Genomic DNA, 24,659 nt, shown 5'->3' with positions numbered 1-24,659 from the left:
CTATTTTGAAAATGAAGCAACTAGGATTCAGAGTGGTAAATGTTTCCAAAGTCACAAAACTATTAAGTGCTCTAGAGGGACAAGAAAGATAATACTAAAATCACAGTCTTTTGTCTCCAAATATAAAACTTAACCAGTCTCTGTCATTACAGAAGAGCTCCTTAAGATTATCCTCGAAGGCTATTCATAGACTCAAAAGGGACTATGTACCTCCATCCCCAACAGTGAGTGAGTCACCAAGTTTCCAAATATATTAGTACTTTCACTTAAAAATAACAGGAAATCTCCATATATTAGGAAAAAGAAACTGTATAAAAGGTATAAATAATCTTTTAAAAACCTAAGATATTATGGTAACATTAAATCCTGGTAAAAAAACTTAGAGTCCTACAATAATTCTCTCTCTCTCTCTCTCCCTCTCTCTTTTTCTCATTTTAGAAGAAAAGTAACAGAAGAATAGAATTTTCTTTATTTTCTATTTTAAAACACCAACACAAGCCAATGTAATTAGAATATATTACACTTTCCAGGATAAAGGTATAAATAATATAAATAAGTCATTGAAAGTTGGTACTGATTCTCACCTCCCTCTAATATCCTCCCACTCATCTCTTAAAACTTAGCATCCAATCTAAAAAAATACTTCTCCAACCACGTAGAGCAGAAGTCAGCTACTTATTCTGCAAAGGGTCACGTAGTAAATATTTTTGGCTTCCTGGGCCTAAGGTTTCTGATTCAACTACTTAACTCTGCCACTATAGCTTGAAAACAGCCATACACAATATATATATTAAAAAATAATAGTAGCTGTTCCAATAAAAGCTTTATTCACAGATGCTGACATCTGACTTTCATATAATTTCCATGTTCAAAGTAGTATTCTTCTTTTAAGATTTTTCTCAATATTTAAAAATGTAAACACTATTCTTAGTTCACGGGCCACACTAAAACAGGCAGCAGGCTGGATTGGTCGTGTATGCACATCCTTGATGGAAAGACTTGCTTGTAAGCTGAAGCTGCAGTAGGTAACTGGTCCTTTTTTACCTTAATCAACTGATTCTTTATATCTAAACCTAAAATCCAACAGGAAATAATTCTTATTCTACTTTTTAGTCATTTGTGAATTACCTTACTTTATCTCAGAAAAATAAACAAAAAGTTATAAATCTTACCTTTAAGCAGTAAATTTGAAAAATTCCAGGAACTGCTAAAAATACTTTACATGTAGAATGAATAACTTTTTACTCCTAAGAATGAAAATTCTAAGGTAATTAAAAGCTATCAAAGAAAGTAACAAATCATGCCCTAAATATTTTTATAATACTTTGTCCTATGCTCCTTGCCAGGTTTCAAACCTCATTATACCCAGTAATTATGAAAAGAAAGAGAGAAAGAAAGAAGAAAAAGATGGCATACCTCTTAGCTCAAAATGAAGGTTGAAGGTATCTAGTGTAACTCACCAAGTCCTAAAGAGTCATCTAAGAGGAATGCAGAATTTTCCAAAGGCATCTTACACTGTGACAGAATCAGCTTCTAAGTTTCGGCAGCTTTACAGGAAAAAAAAATAAATACATAAATCTTCTGTAAAACAAAGGCAGCTGTGGAAATAATGCTAATCAAATTCTAAGTATACTCCAGTATTTTTTCCCCATCCATGTATACAATATGAATTGGGGTCTCATATGTGCCAGGAATTGGACATGTAGCTATGAACATGTCAGATCCCATCACACTCAGGGAGTTCAGTCTACAGGGCAATGCTAAATGGGATAAAAGGCTTTAAGAATCATGATGGTGTGAAGAGAAAGCATGGCAGATATGCAAACCAGTCTGGTGGAAAATGTTAAAGAAGGCCTCCTTATGGAGGAGCACTTAATGCAAGCATGAGTAGGATCTGGCCAAATAAAGTAAGGGGGAGGGGAGAGAAAGAACATATTTCAGCCAAAGGAACAGCATGTTCAAAGGGCCAGAGGAATATGGCATTAGTGTGGAAGAAAAAGAAGTCCAGTATGGCTGCTCAGAGTAAGAAAAGGGATGAGAGAAGGCATCTCTGAGATGATATGGGCAAGGGAGGAAAGTAAGAGATGAAGTGGTCACACAGGGCTGAAAAGCAGAGCCTATTTTAAACCCTTACCACTTGACAAAATATTTGCCATTCTGAAGCTCATCCCAGCCCCATAGCCTCAAGGCTTTGAGAAGGAAGCTGAGGTAAAGTCCTTGTGGAGGGTCCTTTCAGGGCCTGAGGAAAGACTGCCCTGAGACAACAAAGCCAGCCTCCCTATGCATGGATGTATTGATCAACTGACCATCAGGGGCCCTCCAGCAGAATGATGGGGAAAAATCAGTCTCAGTATCATTTCCAATGACTAATTAATAGTTACCAAGCACTTCACTATGTGTGAAGCCCTGTTCTAAGTGCTTTATACGTATTAACTAATTCAATCTTCCTAACATACTATGAGGTAAGTACTATTACCTGGTATTTCCAGTATATGATTTTTGAAACAGTCTAAACATTACCATTAATTTTTATTAATCAAAACAAAAATTATCAGAAATGTTAACACCTCTAACCACAATATAAAAGCATTTTAATTTGCTATTAGGAAAATACTATGAAAACTATCAATTAATAAAAATAAAAGACTTTACAACTTATTAGTTTGGTTATTTCTTTTTTAACTAGAGCTTCTATTAAGAAGAGAGATGGAGAAAGTCTGTTCCTTGCTCCTTCAATAACTCACTATGATAGTTTCTACACACCCAATGGTGAGGGAAACACCAAATTCCTGCCCTAGTGGAGTTTTAGTCGTTGAAATATAATGAAGATTGATACCCTGTGGCAATTATATATTTACAACATATCCTGTTTTTTTAATGAATGAAGAACAAAACAAAAAAAACAAACAGATAAAATCTGATGCATAACAACAACAAAAATCAAAACCTGAAGGGAGTGGACTGGGAATAAATTTAAAAATCACCTGTTAAAGGTGAACAAAGAGGAAGAATAAAAAACTGCTCCAGTGAGGAATAAACTAAGGAAAAATGGAAAAGAATCCTTGCTCAAAGAACACAGAGAAATTGCAGTAATCAATGCACTATAATGAAGGTCCTCAAAGGAATTAAACAGTTATGAAAATAAAAAGCAGATGAATTTTCCACAGCAGAAGATTCAAGACTATAATGTAATGATGAAAGATTAAACCTTAATCCAGCAGACTTTAGATGGGGCCAGATGGTTTTAAAGGGAACAATTTTCAGATCTTTGATTTCCATAGTTACCAACCAGTTACTAGAATTAATATCAAGGTCAGAGCATCACGCTGGTCTCTCCTTTTCTACACTTTATTTTATAATTATCTTCCCGTTCACAAGATAAAAATATAACGCTCACACATCTAAAAATCTCACTATAATGCACTTCCCTGAGATGCAGAAACATCCAAAAGACCAAAGAAATCATCTGAAATAATGATTTGTGGAAGGAGGGTAACCTTTAATGGAATCGCCAAGGTGGTCCTGTCTTTTCTTGTCCCATACATTTTTGTTAAAGGCAATTCCTGATATTAAAAATGACATATTTTTGCCGAAACCGGTTTGGCTCAGTGGATAGAGCGTCGGCCTGCGGACTGAAAGGTCCCAGGTTCGATTCCAGTCAAGGGCATGTACCTGGGTTGCGGGCACATCCCCAGTGGGAGATGTGCAGGAGGCAGCTAATCAATGTTTCTCTCTCATCGATGTTTCTAACTCTCTATCTCTCTCCCTTCCTCTCTGTAAAAAATCAATAAAATATATATTTTAAAAAATAAATAAATAAATAAATATAAATAAATAAATAAATAAAAATGACATATTTTGTCCCCAATACAAATTTTTTATTAAGAAACTGACCTGAGAGGATATCTAATAAAAACAGTGATGATAAATATTGAAGACAGCTACAACTTAGTTCACCCAATTAAAAAGCTTATGGCCAGTCATCTTACATGAGTTACCTAGAGTTATTTAGAATTCAAGATCTGGGAAGCATCTTGAATTAGAACTAAAGATCTGCACTTTACCCATTATCAGAGAAATGAGAAAGAAGTTAGTACATTATAGCAATCACTTTCCATGATTTCAAAGAGTTGAAAAGAGGCCTATCTTCAAGTAAAAGTAATATACACCAAAGTTAATCGTTTTACACTCTCTTGAACATTTTTTTTTTATTTTCAAATTAAGATTTAATTAAGTGGGTTTTCTTTTTTTTATCTTTTTTTTTATTGCTTAAATTATTACAAAGAGTATTACATATTTCTCCTTTTTTTCCCCCGCCCTTGACAATCCTCTGGCCTCCCCTACCCCCCAGTGTCTTATGTCCATTGGTTATGCTTATATGCATGCATACAAGTCCTTTGGTTGATCTCTTACCAACCCTTCTGCCCCCCCACCCTCCCCGGCCTTCCTGCTGTAGTTTACCAGTCTGTTCGAGGCAACTCTGCCTCTGTATCTATTATTGTTCAAAAGTTTATAATGGTCTCTATTATCCATGAATGAGTGAGATCATGAGGTATTTTTCCTTCATTGACTGGCTTATTTCACTTAGTATAATGCTCTCCAGTTCCATCCATGCTGTTGCAAATGGTAAGAGTTCCTACTTTTTTACAGCAGCATAGTATTCCATCGTGTAGATGTACCACAGTTTTCTAATCCATTCATCTACTGATGGGCACTTAGGCTGTTTTCAAATCTTAGCTATGGTGAATTGTGCTGCTATGAATATAGGGGTGCATATATCCTTTCTGATTGGTGTTTTCTTGAACATTTATTGAAAAACATTTTTATTAACTTTTCCCCAAAGAATACTGGACACAGTAAATCCATGTGTTTTTTTGCCTGGACAATTATTACTCTGCTCAGTTTTTCATTCCTACATGGACGGATCTATCTATCTACCTATCTATCTATCTATATATCTATATCTATAAAAGCCTAATATGCAAATTGTCCCTGCAGGAGTTCGAACGGGAGACCAATCGCTCACTATGATGTGCGCTGACCACCAGGGGACAGTGCAGCACAAAGGAAGGCCCCAGCTGGCAGCCAGAAGGAAGGCCCTGGCAGTCATCAGGAAGGCCCCAATCGGCCCTGATTGCCGGCCAGACCTAGGGACCCTACCTGTGCACGAATTTTGTGCACCAGGACTCTAGTTAGATATAATTTGGAAGGAATATACTGTAATTTCTATTGTAAATGATATACTTAAAAAATTATGAATAAATCTTTTGTAAACCTCACGCTTACTAATGGCCAAACATCTCTGTTTATTTTTAATTTCCATTGGAACCAGTCTCATTCTAACATGTGTAATACTCATTCATGGATACATAAATTCTATGGAAAAAGCAGTCCCTTCTGAAAAGGTATATTTATGTTTAGTAACTGTTTATAATAAAACAAACCAATATTTATGATGTATTCATAGTAATCATAATTTAGAAGAAAATGTTTTAACATTTAGACCATTATGTTCACAGTCAATGAAAACTTTAAATTTCTACTTATATTCATATTTTTGATATCCAGAAGCATTTTTTCAAGTGCTGAAAGAAAAGAACTGCCAACCCAGAATCCTATATCCAGATAAAATATCCTTCAGGACAGAGGGAAATGAAAACATTCGCAGATGAAGGAAAACTAAGAACTTGCCACCAGTAGACCTACCGCCAAAGAATGATTCATGGAAGTTCTTCAAACATAAAGGAAATTATAAAAGAAGGAATACTAGAAAATCAGAAAGGAAGAATGGAAAGAATAAGAACATGGATAAATACAATAGACCTTCCTTCTCCTAAGTCTTCTATATTATCTTTGAGGTTAAAGCAAAAAGTATAACACTGTGTAATATGGTTCTCATTGTATGAAGAGAAAATATAAAAAGCAATTATACTAGAAATGGGAGGGGGGGCAAAGTGGACTTGACCAGTAGACTGTGATAAGCTATCCTATATAATAAAAGGGCAATATACAAATTGACCCTAACAGCAGAACGACCAGAACAACCGCTCAACCAGTTACTATGAGGCACACTGACCACCTCTCAGTATCTTTCCCTGGCCCGCAGGCTCCCATTGCCCAATGGCAAACGGGGAACTGGGGGTGGGTGGCGGGGGACGCGGGTGGCACCAGGCCAAGGCCCCCGCCCCGCCGGTCACCCCACACACAGAGGGAAACTTGTGGCAGGGGTGGGCTGGCAAGCAGGCGGGAATGGCTGACCTCTCAGTCCCTCCCCCTGGCCGGCAGGCTCCGATCAGCTGATGGCGAGTGGGGAACTGGGGGTGGGGGATGCAGGCGGCGCCAGGCCAAGGCCTCCGCCCCACCAGTCTCCCCACACACAGAGGGAGACCGCGGTGGGGGCAGGGCCGGCGAGCGGGCAGGAACAACCAACCTCTTGGTCCTTCCCCCGAGCCGGCAAGCTCCAATTGCCCGATGGCAAACGGGGAACCAGGATGGGTGGTGGCAGGGGGCGGGGCCAGCTGCAGTCAGCTGGGGAAGATGGCCCTGACCACAGGCCTGTCCTAGGGACTGTACCTGCGCACAATTTTCATGTGCCGGGCCTCTAGTGTATACATAATATAATGCCTAGAGTAAAAACAAAATAGCTATTTAGAGAAATAGGAGTCAAAGCATCCTATATAATAAAACCCTAATATGCAAATCGACTGAACAGCGGAACAGCTGGTCACTATGATGTGCACTGACCACCAGGAGGCAGATGCTCAATGCAGGAGCTGCCCCCTGGTGGTCAGTGCGCTCCCACAGAGAGAGCGCCGCTCACCCAGAAGCCAGGCTCATGGCTGGCGAGCAGAGCAGTAGTGGCAGGCGCCTCTCCTGCCTCCACAGCAGCGCTCAGGAGCAGCAAGCAGGCAGGCAGTAAGGAGTAAAGGGTCCCAGAATGCAAGAGGGATCCCCCTGCCCCGCCGCCCCGGTGCACAAATTTTGTGCACCAGGCCTCTAGTTGTAAATAAATTGAGATCGAATTCTAAAAAACGTTCAACTAACCCACAGGCTTCTTTTTCCTCTCCTACTACTACTGAAAAGGGATTTAAAGTACAGGCTATTATATTCCTAGGCAGGACAGGTGTTGCTCAAGTTTGAATACTCTGATGAGTCACATACTCTAGGAGTAGAATTTTCAAAACACTTACACTATTAGCTTTGACATTACTCTCATACATTGCTGATGGGAGTAGAAATTGGTACAATTTTATGAAGAACAATATATCAACATCCTAACAAAATTATAAATGTTCTTACCCTTTGGTCCAGCAATATAATGAGTTATAACCAACATTCTAAAAATGAACAGGATAGGAAAAAAACTCATACAGGACACCTAGTAATGATAAGGATATTTCTTTTTTTTTTTTTTTTTAAATATATTTTATTGATTTTTTACAGAGAGGAAGGGAGAGAGATAGAGAGCTAGAAACATCGATGAGAGAGAAACATCGATCAGCTGCCTCCTGCACATCTCCTACTGGGGATGTGCCCGCAACCCAGGTACATGCCCCCGACTGGAATCGAACCCGGGACCCCTCAGTCCGCAGGCCGACGCTCTATCCACTGAGCCAAACCGGTCTCGGCATGATAAGGATATTTCCAAAAACTATCATTTCAGGTTTGTGTTGATGAATGTGCATATATATGTACTGGGTGACAACATAAATATATTTTTGACTATAGGCTGTGGTCTATGAAGTTTGGAAGCCATTGTTTCAGCTCATAAAGAAAGTCTGGGACAAAGGACAGCTGACACGTTGGGAAAGGAGGGTTCAATTCTAAGACGTGAAGAAGTGAAAGGAAAGCAGGCATATAAAGAAACAAAGCAAACACAAGGTAGTATGCTATCAAAGCACACAGAGCCATGAGGAAACATGGCCTATCTGGGTGTGAATGCAAGGGAGAAGAGGACGGGAGAGAATTCATGAGAGAAGCATAGAAGTATAAAAAAGGAATAAATCTACAAAAAATGAAAAGAATGGAGAAGGAAGTTATGAAGAAGTGAAATGTCAGTACGTTATGAAGAAGTGAAATGTCAGTACATTATGAAGAACAGAAGGCAGATCTAAGTGTGTTGACAGGCTCAACAGAACTAAGGAAAGCACAGCCCAAAATTCACACATAAAGGGATACAGTGGAGTTCTGATTCAATGGTCCTGAGGCTCTAGGCTCAGAGTTAGGAGATAAAGAGGCTGAAAACAGGTGATATAGAAAAAAAATGCACCTGTCCCTTCTCTACACCCCTTCTCTGGCTAAGGGCCCACCCTTATCCATAGGCCCCAAGCTGTAACACTTTTCTATAGAAAGCTAACATACTGTTAAGAAAGAAACTGGATATTCTGGCATGGCTGTTAGTATCCATATAGCTTATGTCGACACGACAATCAGAAAGCACCTGAGATTAACAGGTTCTGTGCTCTTATGCTCTAAACCTAAACTTGCCAGAAGACAAGATGCTTCACCTATGCCAGGGGTGGGCAAACTTTTTGACTCGAGGGCCACAATGGGTTCTTAAACTGGACTGGAGGGCCGGAACAAAAGCATGGATAGAGTGTTTGTGTGAACTAATATAAATTCAAAGTAAACATCATTACATAAAAGGGTACAGTCTTTTTTTTTTTTTTTTAGTTTTATTCATTTCAAACGGTCCGGATCCGGCCCGCGGGCCGTAGTTTGCCCACGGCTGATCTATGCCCAAAGAATTACCAGTCTTTCCAATCAGAGATAGCAATTAGAAAACAAACCCACCTATACAACAAGAAAGGAAACACAAAGCAGCTACCTAGAATAATCAAGATAATCCATTAGCAACAAACATGAATCAGCCCTAGCCCCTTTGGCTCAGTGGTTGGGGCATCGGCCCATGGATTCAAGGGTTGAGGGTTCAATTCCAGTCCGGGGCATGTGCCTCGATTGTGGGCTTGATTCCCAGCCCATCGGAACTCCTGCGGGAGGCAACCAATTGATGCATCTCTCTCACATCGATGTTTCTCTCTCTCTGTCTCTCCCCCTCCATTCCACTCTCTTTAAAAATCAATGGAAAAAATATCTTAGGTGAGGATTAACAAAAGAATAGTAATAAAGTAAATATGAACCGAAAACTATGATCCTCAAACATTTAAGGGAAAAAAGTAGCCAGAAAAAGACCATTAAGGAGATCAACCAACCCCAGAAGAATCATATATTATTCAGGGTACAGAAAAAAAAAATATCCTCAGGAACTCCTGAAGAAACTGCATTCAATTATAAAAAGAAAAAAAAGGGTGTATATTTATTTAATGAACAATATAGATTTCACAGCACTAAGAACTGTTGTAAATGCTTTACAAATGTAAAGTCAGACTATATAATGTTTATATATGTAGCAAATGATTTTGAAAAACTTAAGAACTCTAAGCAAGGATAAGCAATCTTACCTTGATACCAAATACTTTATTTTTTGAGTTCCATTAGCATCATGACTTTGGACCCATAGAGAAGAAAAAACCAACCGTAACTCAATAATTAACAGCAGTTTATTGTGTTCACCTTTTAAAAGAAACCTAATTATAATTCTGAATGTCTTAACTTTCATTACAGAAAAGAATGTAAATGTTATCAACCTAGTCAAATACAAAAGAAAAGGTAAGAATGGAAGTGAAAAAGTGGTAAGATGGAGAAATAAATAAGGGTCCTATCCTTATTTGATATAGCAGGAATTTAAAATACAATCTTGAAGAAGTTTAAATATTTTATTTAGATTTGCACAGGTACTAATAAAAGAACTAAATTTAAGTTTTCAACTTTGGGATGAAGAAAGAAGACAGGGAAGCACAATGTCTTCAACAAATGGTATTGGGAAAACTGGGTTTTGACATGTAAAAGAATAAAGTTGGACCTTTATCATACACAATATACAAAAATTAATTCAAAATGGGTTAAAGACATAAAATTATAAAACTCCTTGGGGAAAAAAAATAGAAAAGTTCCAGGACATTGGATTTTGCAATAATGTCTTGGATATGACACCAAAAGTGGAGGCAAAAAAAGCAAAAATGGAACTACAAACTAAAAAGCTTCTGCACATGAAATAATCAACCGAGTGAAAAGGCAACCAACAAAATGGATAAACTATTTGCTAAGTAGTATCTGATAAAAGGCTAATATTCAAAATATATAAGGAACTTCTACAACTCAACAACTAAAAGTCAAAATAACCCAATTTAAAAATGGGCAAAGGAAGTAGACATTTCTCCAAAGAAGATATATAAATGGCCAACAGGTATATAAAAAGACACACATCTCTAATCATAAATGCAAATCAAAATTACAATGAGATTATCACTTCAAAACCATTAGAATGAACACTGTGAAAAAGAGGATAAAATAATAAGAGTTAGTGAGGATATGGAAAATTTGGAACCACTGCTCACTGTTGGTGGGAATGTAAAATGATGCAGCCATTATGGACAACAGGACAGAGATTCTTCATAATATTAAAAATAGGGCCCGACCAGCGTGACTCAGCTGTTGAGCGTCAACCTATGAACCAGGAGATCACGGTTCAATTCCCGGTTGGGGCATATGCCTGGGTTGCAGGTTCCGTCCCCAGTGTGGGGTGTGTAGGAGGCAGTCAATCAATGATTCTCTCTCATCATTGATGTTTCTATCTCTCTCTCCCTCTCCCTTCCTCTCGGAAATCAATAAAAATATATTTAAAATATATATATTAAAAATAGGATTACCACATGGTCCAGCAAACACATTTCCAGATATATATTCAAATTAATTTAAAGCAAAATCTCAGAGATATTTGCACACTCATGTGTGTTGCAGCATTATTCAGAAGAGCCAAGATGAAAACTACCAAATGTCCACTGACAGATGAATGGATAAAGAAAATGTAGGCTATATAAATAATCAAATATTATACCACCTTAAAAAAAAGGAAATCCTGTCACATGCTATGAAATGGATGAACCTCAAGGATATTATGCTAAGCAAAATAAGCTTAAGGAAAAATGCTGCATGATTCCATTTACATAAGGTATCTAAAGTGATCATGATCATAAAAACAAAATCATAGAAAGCAGAAAGGAAAATGCAAAAGGCTAGGGATAGGAGAGAGAGAATTTGTGTTTAATGAGTAAAAAGTTTTACTTTTGCAAGATGAAACAGTTCTAAAGATCTGTTGTACAACAATGTGAATATACTTAACACTACTGAACAGTACACTTAAAAATGATTGAGATGGTATTTAATGTTATATTTTTTTCTAATAATTTTATAAAATAAAAGCAGAAATATGATATTTATAATTAAGTGATTAAATATAAAAAATGCAAACATGATTAAAAGTGTTTGCTTCCTGCTAGTGGCTACTATGGCTCAGATAGTTATGGAGCACTTCCATCATCACAGAAAGTTCTATTAGACAATAATGGTATAGAGAAATCCTAGTGTAATAAAACTAGAAAAATTACAAAAAGAGTAAAACAAAAAGCCTACCTACCTTGTAAATTATTGTGTTTGTTCTCTACTTCTGTTTTCTATTTTTCATTCCACTTGGTATTTCTTTGCTAATACACTGTGTTTATTGAATGCAAAGCATATTTTTTCTGGTTTCCTTCCAATTCCTAAAATATGCTTTATTCTGAGACATTTGTCTTTTGCATGTTACATTTCTTCCCATTTCCTTTGGCAGAAGTTTTACTTAGGGCTGTGCAAATTTTTGGTTTTGAATTATGTCAATTTTACATCACTTTTTAAATGGAAACTTACATTAGTTTCCTAGTGGTGCCAAAACAAAGGAACACAAACTGCGTGGCTTAAAACACAAATACATACTCTCCCACAGTTGAGGTATGAGCTTTCATACCCAATTTATTGAGACGTTATCATGAAAGGATGTTTAACTCTGTCAAATGCTTTGTCTGCATCTATCCAATAATTGATCATGTAATTTTTATCTTTCATTCTATTAATGTAGTGTATTAATTTGACTCATGCATCCCAGGGATAAAGCCTACTTGATCACATGCAGTGTATGATCCTTTTGGTGAGCTGTTGAATTCAGTTTGCTAGTAATTTTGTTGTTAATTCTTGCATCTGTATACATCAGAAATATTAGCCTTTAGTTTTCTTATATTAATCTGGCTTTGGTAGCAGGGTAATAATAGTCTTATGAGTTTGGAAGTGCTCCTTCTTCAATTTTCTGGATGGGTTTAAGGACTGGTGTTAACTACTCTAAATGTTTGGTAGACTTCATCAGTGAAACCATCTGGCCCTGGGCTTTTCTTTTTTTTGAGAGGCTTTTGATTAGTTTCCATCTCCTGATTATTGGTCTGTTTAAATTTTCTATTTCTTCATAATTGTCTTAGTAGATTGTACAGTTCTAGAAATTTATAGTCCTAGTTTAAGCAATTTCTTGGCATATAAATTGTTCATGGTAGTCTCTTACAATGCCTTGTATTTCTGTTGTATCCATTGTAATGTCTCTTCTTTCATTTCTGATTTTGAGACTTTTTTTTCTGTCAATTTTATCTGTTCAAAAAACCAGCTGATAGTTTCACTGACATATTGTTTTCCTGCTATTTCATTTATTTCTGCTCTGATCTTTCTTTCCTTCCTTCCACTAACTTTGGGCTTAGTATGTTTCTTCTAGTTCCTTGAAGTGCCGTTAGGTTGTCATCTTTTTTTTAATCTAGGCATTTACTGCTATAAACTTCCCTCTTAAAACTGCTTTTGCACCCTGGCTGGTGGCTCAATGCTTAAAGCACTGGCCTGAGCATTGAAGGGTTGTAGGTTCAATTCTTGGTCAAGGGCACAGGAGGCAACCAATCGATACAGTGATGTTTCTGCTGTTTCCATTTTTGTTTCAAGGTATTTTTTAATTTCTCTTTTGATTTCTTCTTTAACCAACTGATAGTTTAGTTGAGGAGTGCATTATTTAACTTCCACATATTTGTGAATTTTCCAGTTTTCCTTCTGTTTTAATTGGTCGTATCATACTGTGGCTCAAAAAGATATTTATAACATTCTTAAATTTGCTAAGGCTTGTTTTATGACCTAACACATGACCTATCCTGGAGAGAGTTGTGGGTGCGCTTGAGAAGAATGTGTACACTCTACTGATGTTGGGTGGAAGGTTTTGTATTTATCTGCTAGGTCAATTTCATCCAAAGTATATTTCATGTCCAGTATTTCCTAAGTTTCTGTCTAGATCAGTGGTTCCCAACCTTTTTTTGACTATGCCCCACCTAAGCATCTCTAAAATCCTGAGGCCCTCCCTGTGATATAAAATTCTTATTATTCAAAAAGCAAAGTTCTATTCACATCAAGAAAGCCTAAAAGACCATTAACTTCGTCTAAACAAGCTTCCAAAGAACATGGCATCCAAGAAAGAGAAAAATACAAGAACGAAAGGAAGAAATTGTTAAAAATATGAAGTGATATGAAAAAATAGCAAATAAAGTTTCAAAACATGTAACAGAGAACTGAAATGCATAAATATGTCACAATATATATTTATATGATGTATATGAGGCCCTGAGAACCATTAGAAATGCAAAAAATTCAGTTAATAACTCATTCTCCAATTGCCCCCCTTAAAAATCAAATTACCACCCCTGTGGGGCATGTGCCCCACAGTGGGAACCATTGATCTAGATGATCTATCCATTGCTGAAAGTGGGGGTATTTTAGTTCCCAACTATTCTATAGTTGTTCTATTACTTTTTGCTTAATATATTTAGGTGCTCCAAAGTTAGGTGCATATATATTACAATTGTATATCCTCTTGATGAATTGATCCCTTTTTATTATATAACTAGAGGCCCGATGCACAAAAATTCACGCAAGAGTAAGCCTTCCTTCCCCCAACTGCTGGCACCGGCTTCCCTCTGGCACCCGGGACCTGGGCTTCCCTCCTCTGGCTGCCGGCAGGCACCCGGGACCTGGCAGGCACCCAGGACCCGGGCTGCTTCCCTCCTCCGGCCACCCACAGGCACCCAGGACCCAAGCTGGCTTCTTTTGGGCTGCTCCCAGGCACCCGGGACCCCGGCCGGCTTCCCTCCAGTCTGGCTTTGTCAGGAAGGATGTCTGGAATGACATCCAAGGTCTAATTAGCATATTACCTTTTATTACTATAGATGACCTTTATTTGTTAGTTTTTTACTTAACGTCTATTTTATAGCTACCCGATCTCTTTGGTTTGCATTTGTGTAGAATATCTTTTTCCATCCCTTCACTTTCAGCCTACATGTGTCCTAAAAGTGAAGTGAGTCTTGTGGGCTGCATAAAGTTGGGTCTTTTTATTTTTAGTCAATTCAGCTGCTCTATTACTTTTTATTGGAAACCTTAATTTATTTACATTTAAATAATTATTGATAGGTAAAAACCTACTAATAACATTTGTTTTGTAGTCCCCATGTTCCTTTCTTCCTTTTTGCTATCTTTGTCTGCAGTGGTATACTTTGATATCAAATCTTCTTTTATCTTTTATGTATGTACTTCAGGTTTTGCTTTGTGGTTACTATGAGGCTTGCATTAAAAATCTTATAGCCATAGCTGGTTTGGCACAGTGGATAGAGTGTAGGCCTGTAGACTAAAGGGTCCCGGGTTTGATTCCAGTCAAGGGCACATGACTGGGTTGCAGGCTCGATCCCCAGGAGGGGGCAGGCAGGAGGCAGACGATCAATGATTCTCTATCATTGATGTTTCTATCTCTCCCTCTCCCTTCCTCTCTGAAATAAAAAATATATTTTTAAAAATCTTATAGATATGTCTATTTTGAGCTAACAACTTAGATCACATACAAAAATTCTACTTTTACTTCCTATATTTTGTGATATCATACCTCTTTTAATATTGTGTATCCATTAACAAATTATTATAGCTATAGCTACTTAATACTTCTGTCCTTTAAGCCTTCATACTAGAATTAAGTGATTAACATACCACACCATATTATATTAGATTTTGCATTTGATTATACACTTACCTTTAAAAGTATGTTTATATTTCATGTCTTTGTATTACTAATTAGCATCCTTTCATTTCAACTTGAGGAACTCCTTTCAGCACTTTTTATAAGGCAGGTCTAGTGTTGATAAAGTCACTTAGCTTTTGTTTGGGAAAATCTTTCTCTCTCCATTCAAAACAATTTTGCTGTGTAAAGTACTTGGTCGGCAGTTTTTTCTTTCAACATCCTTTCTCCTGGCCCAGCAGTCACCAACCGGTGGTCCGCAGACCACTGGTAATCTGTGAGGTCTGAAAGGTTGGCGATCACTGTCCTGGATTTACACAGTTTCTGAGAAATCTGCTGATAACCTTATGGGGTTTCTTTACATGTAAGGAATTTTTTTCTCTTGCTGCTTTTTAAATGTGTGTTTGTTTGTTTTTAGACAGTTTTATTACAGTGTGTCTTGAAGAAGATAATTTTCAGCTGAAATTTTGAGGTGACCAGCTTCATGAATTTGGATGTTCAACTCTCTTCCTATATCTGGGGAGTTTTCAACCATCATATCTTTAAATTTGCATTCTGCTCCTTTCTCCTTCTCTTCCCCTTCTAGACTTCCAATAATGAGTAGACTGCTTCATTTAATGATATCCCATAGTTCACATAGGGTTTTTCACTTTCTTGTTCTCTTTTCATTTTGTACTTCTGATTGGATGATTTCAAATGAACTGTCTTCCCATTCAAAAATTCTTTCTTCTGCTTGGTCAGGTTTATAAATTGAAGTTCTACTGAAATCTTCCTTCATTTCAGTCATTGTATTCTCCAACTCTAAGACTTGTTTTTGTTTCTCTTAATAGTTTCTATTTCTTTGTTGGAACTTCTCCTTTTGTTTTTTGAGATTCACTGTATTTAAGAAAATTATTATGAATTCTTTGGCAGACAGTTCACAGACCTCTATTACTTTAGTATAAGTTATTAAAGTTTTGTTAGTTTCCTATGGTGGTGTCATGTTTCCTTGATTACTCATGATCCTGCAGTCTTGTGTTAGTATTTGCACATTTGAGAGAGCAGGCACCTCTTCCAGTTTTTACAACATGCTTCAACAAGGCAAAGTCCTTCACCAGTCAAGCCTGTCCAGAGATTCCGAGTGGGTCATCAGGTGGTTTCTGAGGGCAAGTTTGCCGCTGGAGCTACTGGGCATGCAGGTGTGGTGTCTGGGTGAGCAGGTGGGCAGGCTTGGTACCTGGGTCCAAGAGGAGGTCCTGGAGCCTGTGTTCACTGGCTCAAGCCTAGGGCTTCAATCTGTAGTGATGGGTATGGAACCTGGTTCTGCATGGGTGGACCTGGATCCTGGGTCCACAGAGACCAACCAGGTACTGAGTACCAATGGGGTAGGTCAAGCATCTGGGTCCATGGAGGCTGATCCAGCACTGGGATGAACCAGGAGACTGGTTTCATGGGAGTTGGCCTAGTGCTAGCATAAGCCTAGTACCTCTGGCTGTGGGAGTAGGCTAATCTGGGACTTTGAGGGCTGGGTTTGGCACCCAGAAGGCCATAAGCCTGGGTTCATCAGAGGTGGTCTCAAAGCTGGCACATTGGGGGCTGGCTAGGGGCTGAGGTTAGGTCAGGAGCCTAGGTCCATAGGAGCAAATCTGGAGGCCAGCTTGAAGATGGGGGTTGGTCAAGAACCTAGGGCAATAGCAGTCATCCTGATACTGGGTCCAGCCAGGAGCCTGGGTTCACACAGATTGGGAACTAGGGACAACAGGAGCCATCTAGGGTCAAAAGAACCAGTTGGCACTGGTATGTGCCAGGAACCTGGGTTCACAGAAACCCACCATTAGTCTGATGTCATGAGAACCAGTAGGCGGTGAGGTGAGCCAGGAACTTAGGTTTGTAGGCGACTTCTGGGAGCCTGGGTTCACAGAGCCTGAGGCACAGGCGCCAGCTAGCACTAAGAAGGATCAGGGTCTGAGTTCACAGGGTCCCTCTGGGAAGCTGCTTGGAATCCCAGAAGTTGCCTGGGGCTACTGTAGCTGGCAGATACTGGAGTGAGATGGCTCACAGGACCTAACTTGACATTTTGGCAGAGATAAGAGTTAGAAATTCTTATGCTCCCATTTTTGCTCCAATGATGAAATCTAATATATATTTCAATGATAATATTGTGTCAACCTCTAATCTTTAATAATTAAGAATTTTAGAGATTCAAAAACTAAGTTTTGAACACATGGTTTAAATTTTATTGCTTAAATAAAATGGTTTAATCAATTAAAGTTGTTAATAGCTTCAATTTTCTTAAGTGGTTGATTAGTAAGCTAGTATAAGTGAGAATTCTCAATTGGCACAAATTAGAGTATTTATATTTGGGCAACTAGGTTATAATTTATGATTTAGTATTCCAGTGGTATGAAAGTTAATCTCAAACTCCTTAAGAAGCTAAGAGTCTAAATAGATTATATACAACTTAATGTTCTTTTAGATAGACAGGGAGATAAATTTGCAGCCTATTATTATATGCAGTAATGTTAAAATACTTGCTAAATACATGAATAGAGTATAAGATATATGCATACATGGATGCATCAATAGTTTCTGCATTTAGTTATGTTCAAAAACGAATTACTGACTATATACTATAACCAGGTACTATCTGGAGTACTAGGATTGTATCACTGAACAAAAAGTCCCTACCACTTGAAACTTATCACTATAGTAGAAACATAATATTTTCATTTTTATCCTTATAATATCTACAGAAAGTATTCATAAGTAACATGTTTAGGGAATTCCAAAACCTCGGGGCTTTCAACAAAAGGTAGCAAAAGGTAGAAGGAGTTCTAAGGACAAAGAGATGCCCTCTTCTAATCACATACAGGCATATGGCTTGATTACAGATGAGAGAATAGAATAAGCACTTGCTTCAGGTGTGGTATTGTTCCAATTGTGCTTCATCAGACTCCTGCTGCACACTGTAAACCATAATTATCAAAGTAATTCTTTTAGTGCTGGTAATCATAGGTTAAGTGGCAAACAAATTTAAAGGCCATTTCATCACTATTGAATTTTTTAAAACATGCATTAATGTTTGAGGACACACACAAAAAAAAATATCCAGAATTTATGGAAAAGCAGTTTTAGAATTATCTTGAGGTCAAAAACAAGTATCCAATCTCCTAACCTTCCTCAAGCATTTTGTAATTGACTTAAGAATAATTATAAAGACCATTAGTCATTAAAATGATTTAAATTACATTCCAAGGCAGAAAAATATACTAATATATTTCTAAAATATTTAACTTTTAAATGTTAAAAAAAGTACTGAGACCAAGACTTTCAGATCGTTATAAGTAAAAATTAATTAGGAACACCATATTCCCCGAATCTTAATTGGGGGTTTATTTTTGGCCTTTTTGATAATTGCTGTGTAATGCTATTCCTCTAAGCTAAGTGTTTTGATTTAATCCCTATATGCTTAATTTTCTTATTCATGTATAAAGCTTACTTGAATCATTAGCCAACAATATACTGAGAATTTCAGAGTGTTAAGCTGTAAAAAGTGGTGTGGCCAGTCTATTTAGGAAAATGGAAAACAAGTATTGTACTCATTTAGTAAATGACATTGTGTACTAGTCTGCCCATATGCTTTCAAGTAATATTCTCAGATAACAGGGCAAAACCTCTTTCTCTTTTGCCCTAACCCTTATCTAGACTTCCTCTCTCATAGTGACTCTGCAATACAATGCAATAATATTTCTTAAATTAGATAATAACTATAGCAACAGGTTATGAGTAAATAATGCAATATAAAGTGACATCTTAAATAACCAGTACCTTCATTATATAAGCAGCAAAATTTCATATAATTGTTATATGTCCTTGTTAAAAATCACTCTTTACTTATATTTAAAATACTCCCTAGAAATTACAAGAGGGCGTGAGTATAAGTTTTGATGTTTATTTCCTAACCTGCTTTTGTTGTTTGAAAGATGCTTATTTAAATTAAAATCTTAAGGTGCTCCCAACGTTTTATATGAACCTTTTATTCACTAAATTAAAAATTTTCATCAAAGATTAATATAAGCCCAATCACAGGGAATTAACTCCTTGCTGCCCTCATTTATAAGTAGAAGACTTGGCTACTACTGCCTAAAAAAATTTGTTTTAATACTTTTAGTATAAATAAACTGTAATCAAATAAATCTGAAGTGAACTAGTAAATTTTTTTACTTTATGCAATGGAATGAAAATTACACTTATAAGATTAGAAACTGTTGTGCAAAGACAATTTCTACGCTGCTTTTATTTTGCTTGTATCTCTTACCAATTTCTTAAAACTTACATATTAACTACATATATAAAAGGCTAATATGCAACGTGTCCCCTCGGGAGTTCCACCTGGAGACCAGGAGTTCGATCACTCGCTATGATGTGCACTGACCACCAGGCAGAGACCAGCAGTTTGATCACTCGCTATGATGTGCACTGACCACCAGGGGCGGCACAGAATGAAGCAAAGCCCCAGCCGGCAGCCAGAAGGCCCTGATCGGCCCTGATTGCCAGCCAGGCCTAGGGACCCTACCCGTGCACGAATTTCATGCACCAGGTCTCTAGTGCTATACAATAAAAGGCTAATATGCAAATCGACTGAAAGGCAGAACGACCAGTCGCTATTACAAACACTGACCACCAGGGGCAGACACTCAACGCAGGAGCTGCCCCCTGGTGGTTAGTGTGCTCCCACAGGGGGAGCGCTGCTCAGCCAGATGCCAGGCTCACAACTGGTAAGCACAGCGGCAGTGGCGGGAGCCTCTCCCACCTCCACGTCAGTCAGACATCCCCCGAGGGCTACTGGACTGAGAGAGGGCACAGGCTGGGCTGAAGGAACTACCCCCCGAGTACATGAATTTCATGCACTGGGCCTCTAGTTGAAATAATAAATACACAAGGTTTTAAAAGAAATAGTGCTAAAGGCTTATAATGGAAAGGCAGCCTGTCCAACTGTCCCTACCTGCAGTCCTGCTATCAGGAAGCAATTATTTACACCTACTTGTTTGTGTATTTTTTTATATTTATCTCCATAATTAGAGACAACATGTCTCCATCTCACTCCCTCTTGATTAACTTCTGATTATGTCTACTGACTCCTAGGTAGGAAAGAGAAGATTTTAGTTTACTTATGCTGTCTTCAATCTGCTCTCTTCTCTTTTCATTCCACTGGCAATCAGTCCAATTTAGCACTTGATATGTGGCTAGTAAGACTAAGAAACTGAATTTTGAATTTTATTCAACTTTAAAATAAATTGTTAGATCTGGCTAGTGGTTATTATATAGGCAACTCTAAATTATTCCTACCTTTAAAAACGTACTAAAGATTTCTTTATGATCTAGTATTACAATCAATAGTGTGTATGTTCTTGGAAAGAAGGTATTGTCTCTATTTTCAAGGTAGGATTCAATCTATCCATCAAACTCTGCTACTAACTGGGATATTTATCTGTTCCACAGCCTTAATATTTTTGTTCATTTGTTAAACTATGATCTAAGAGAGGGCCATTAAATTCGTCTATCAATAAGGTTTTTGATAAATTCTCATCTATTGATAAATTCTTCTATCAATAAGGTTTTTCTGAGTAAGACTCCAGTATCTTTTTTGCCTTTTGAATATTAATGCTCTATTATTTTACACTAGAGGCCCAGTGTATGAAATTTGTGCATTTGCGGGGGGGGGGGGGGGGGGGGGGGAAGTGTCCCTCAGCCCAGCCTATGCTCTCTCGCAGTCCAGGAGCCCTTGGGGGATGTCTGACTGATGGCTTAGGCCCGCTCCCTGGTGGTCAGAGCATGTCATAGCGACTGGCTGACCAGTCGACTGTCTGCCCCCTGGTAGTCAGTGCATGTCATAGCAAGCAGTTTAGCAGCCATAGCATATCATTAGCATATTACGCTTTGATTGGTTCAATGGCCAACTGGACAACCAGACACTTAGCGTATTAGGCTTTTATTATATAGAACAAGTATTTGGCATTTCTTCATTATAAATTATAACCTTTACAGTACCCATCTCTGTCTCATTTAATTCCCTCTTCTCTTTATATTTTACATATACTTATTATTTTAATAAGGTTCTTATTTTTGTACTAGTGGATACCTATATAATCATATCCATATATAATGAACTTAGTCTTCATTTCTTCACATATTACCTATTAGTTCTCTACTATAAGCTATGTTGATGTTTATTTTTCCTTCTTTTCTCATCACTAGATTTCAACCAAAAACATGGTCTTTCTTAATGTTTACCTTACAATATTTGTTGATTTTAAGTGTTACTGATTCCTACTTATTAGGAAGGCAACTAGTAAATTTAGCCCACTTATTCAAGCACCCACCTTCTTTCCCCTTTTCCTTCTGAAATTGTTAGTTGTTTCATTATTAGGGTATATAGCAGACTAAGGTCTGCTCATGTATCAAATTCTCAATGAAGACTTCTCTGCCCAATAATTTAAAATTGTAGCCTCCACCCTCCCTACCCCCACACTCAAATATTCCAACTCCCTACACCCTGATTTGTTTTTCTCCATAATACAAATGACTAGTACTAACATATCTTGAACTGATTAGTTGTTTATCTGGTTTCCCCCAGTTGTAATGTAAGCTCCCCAAGGACAGAGCTTTTTGTCTACTTTGTTCACTGCTGTAAAACACTAGCACCTAGAACAGTGCCTGGCACACAGTAGATGCTCAATAAGTACTTGCTTCATGAACAGAATAAAGTCCACTACTAAAAGTATATTCAAAAGTTAGAAAAGCACTGTTGAGAGAAATTAAAGGCTTAAATGAATGCAGACATTTATTGTGTTTGTGGATCAAAACACTGAGTATTAAGATGTCAATTCTCCCTCAAATGATCTACAGGTTCAATACAATCAATCACAATTCAGTAACCATCTATCTATCTAATAGAGGAATATGCAAATTAGCCAGGATGCCGTAGCATCACGACCAAACAGCAGGGACCTGAGGCTGCATGGCACCTGGCCAGGGCGAGGGACCTCAGGCAGTGACCCTGCCCCGCGGGGCTTGACAAGGGACCTCAGGTCACACCCCCTGCCCAGGAGGGCTTGACAGGGGACTTCAGGCAGCACCTCTCGCCTGGCGGGGCTTGACCATGGACCTCAGGTCACGCCCCTTGCCCGACAGGGCTTGATGGGGGACCTCAGGCTGTGCCCCCCGCCCCAACACAGGGCTGAGGGACCTCAGGTCGTGGCCCCCGCTCCAGCGCTGGGCTGGGAGACTTCAGGCTGTGCCCCCCATCCCAGCGCCGGGCCGGGGGACCACAGGATGTGCCCCGTACCTGGCGCCGGGCAGGGGGACCGCAGGATGCGCCCCCTACCTGGTAGGGTTTGATGGGGAACCTAGGCCATGCCCCCCACCTGGCGGGCCTTGATGGGGACCTCAGGCCGTGCCCCCCGCCCACCCTAGAGCCAGGCCGGGGGACCTCAGGCCACATCCCCCACCCGGCGGGGCTTGACAGGAATGGGGCCGGCTGGGTTTGGGTCTCACCCAATGGGGGTGGGACTGGCCGGGTCTGGGTCTCCTGCGTATTGAAGCGCATGTGGGTGGTAGGCGGGCACTTGACTCTAAGTCCTGTGGCACACCCCAGACTCTGACAGGAGGGAGATTTTCATATACATTTTACTAATTTTCTTTCATCTCTGACACTTCTATTATAGAGAAAGGGCAAATAGCAATATTAAAATATTTCCTCTAATTCCCTTTTAATGTGCACGAATTTCATTCACCGAGCCACTCGTCTATCTATAATAATAAAAGCGTAATATGAAGCCAGGGCTGCAAGGGAAGCCCGGGTCCTGGGTGCCTGCCAGCGACCGCAAGGAAGCCCAGGTCCTGGGTGCCAGACAGAAGCTGGTGCCAGCAGCCGGGGGAAGGAAGGCCTACTCTTGCACGGATTTCGTACATTGGGCCTCTAGTTTTTATATAAAGTGACAAGTTAATTTTAAAATTCATATTAAATAAAGGGAACCTAAAAAGCCAAAACAGTTTTAAAAAGGAGCACAAAGTTGGAGAACTTCCACTACCAGATTTAAAGCTACAATGACCAAGACATTAAGGTACTGATATAAAAATAGACATCCAGTTCATTACATAAAATAGAGGTCAAAAGAAGACGTACACATTAATGGTTGGTTTTTTATAAAAATGTAAGGTAATGTAGTGCAGAAAGTATAGTCTTTTTTCAACAAATGGTGCTGAGACAACTGTATATATCTATGTGGAAAAAAGGTATTTTTTAAAGAATCATAATCCTTTCTTAATATCACATGTAAAAATTAACTTGAAATGAATCAGACTTAAAGAAGTTAAACTATAAAACTTCTATAATAAAACTTAAAAAATATTTGTGGTAGGCAAATATTTCCTAGTACACAAAAAATAAGAAGCATAAAAGAAAGAATAAACTAAGGTTACATGAAAATTAAAAACTTTTCTCTTCAAAGACACCATTAAAAAATAAAATAGGGACACTACAGTTTGGAAGATAATTTTTACAATTCAAATAGCTGATAAAGGCCTCATACCAGAATATATTTAAAAAAAAAAAAAACTCGTATCTCAATAATATTTTTTAAAAAACACACAATTTCTTTATTGGGCAAAGGATTTGAGCAGACACTTCACAAAAGAAAGTATTTAAATGACTAATTTAACAGAATACAGACTAGTGAAAAAACTTCCAGGGTAATAGAAATTATCGGTATCTTGACTGTGATAGTCTTTACAAGAATGTATATGTTTGTCAAAACTCAGTCTGTATATTTACAGTGGGTGACTTTTAACATATATAAATTATCCTTAATAAATCTGATTTTTTAAAAGTATATTAGGTCAAAAACTAAAATCCCACTATTTAAAACCTAAGAGAAAAATACTCAATACAAAATAGCTCACGAAAACTGAGTATTCTGCGCAGCTTTTAAAAAATGACAGGGAATTGTCCACATCCAAGTAGGATAGAATAGTTAGCAGAAGGCTAATAACCTTGCTGAGAACTCGAAAAGCTAAAAAAATTATAAATGTCATATTTTTAAAGATAGCAGAGAGATGTGAAAGCATGGGAAACAAGAAGGTATAAACTACAGGGAAGGGGAAATCTTTTAAAGGTGTTTAGATCTGCAGTTGTCTTTCCCCAGGGGTTATTTCCACATCATGAGCACAGGCTGGAGGCTGAGAACTAACACTGCTGTTAGGAACGAAGAAGCCAGGAGATCTTTTGTTCACACAGGACAGGAGAAACAAAATTAGGAGATTGCAGGGACTTCAAGATCAAGGCTAGCATCTCTCATAGAACATTTGCTTAATTTTAAACCTGTGCAGGATAAGAAGCTAAATAATTAATTGAAAAACTTTGTTAAACTAAGTAAATGTTCCACCTTTGGCACTGCTAGGGAGATAAAGACCATAAAGCTTTGAACTGAAAGTCCTGGAAAACCACACCCTACAAATAAGGCAAAGTAGAGGAAGAGTACCACCAAAGCACTAAAATAGCAACCCAGCCTCCACATAAATTAAGGTGACTGGCTCCCTATTCTATCTCCTTAGAAGAAAAGGTGAAACCCTCCTGGCAGAACATATTTGGCAATGCTTGCATTATTTT

At 38.2% G+C, this 24,659-nt stretch overlaps 1 protein-coding gene across 7 annotated transcripts in view; it reads right to left on the bottom strand.

Annotated features, from left to right (window-relative positions):
* The window catches only part of CLOCK (clock circadian regulator), a 159,205-nt gene that overhangs the window by 115,011 nt on the left and 19,535 nt on the right, over positions 1 to 24,659 (bottom strand). For 3 of the 7 annotated variants that reach the window (XM_070396399.1, XM_070396372.1, XM_070396434.1), the window contains exon 3: positions 1,461 to 1,547. The exons of 1 other annotated variant lie outside the window; for it this stretch is intronic. The gene's annotated coding sequence lies outside the window, so the exon portion shown is untranslated. Of the gene's footprint in view, positions 1 to 1,416; positions 1,548 to 15,025; positions 15,086 to 24,659 lie in introns of those variants that run through there. 3 more of the 7 variants (XM_070396391.1, XM_070396381.1, XM_070396415.1) reach the window with 2 other exon arrangements.

Source organism: Myotis yumanensis, unplaced genomic scaffold (genome assembly GCF_028538775.1).
Source record: "Myotis yumanensis isolate MYYU_CA2020_CCGP unplaced genomic scaffold, mMyoYum1.0.hap1 SCAF_1, whole genome shotgun sequence".
NCBI classification, from domain to species: domain Eukaryota; kingdom Metazoa; phylum Chordata; class Mammalia; order Chiroptera; family Vespertilionidae; genus Myotis; species Myotis yumanensis.
This window is presented reverse-complemented; position numbering and strand designations above follow the sequence as displayed.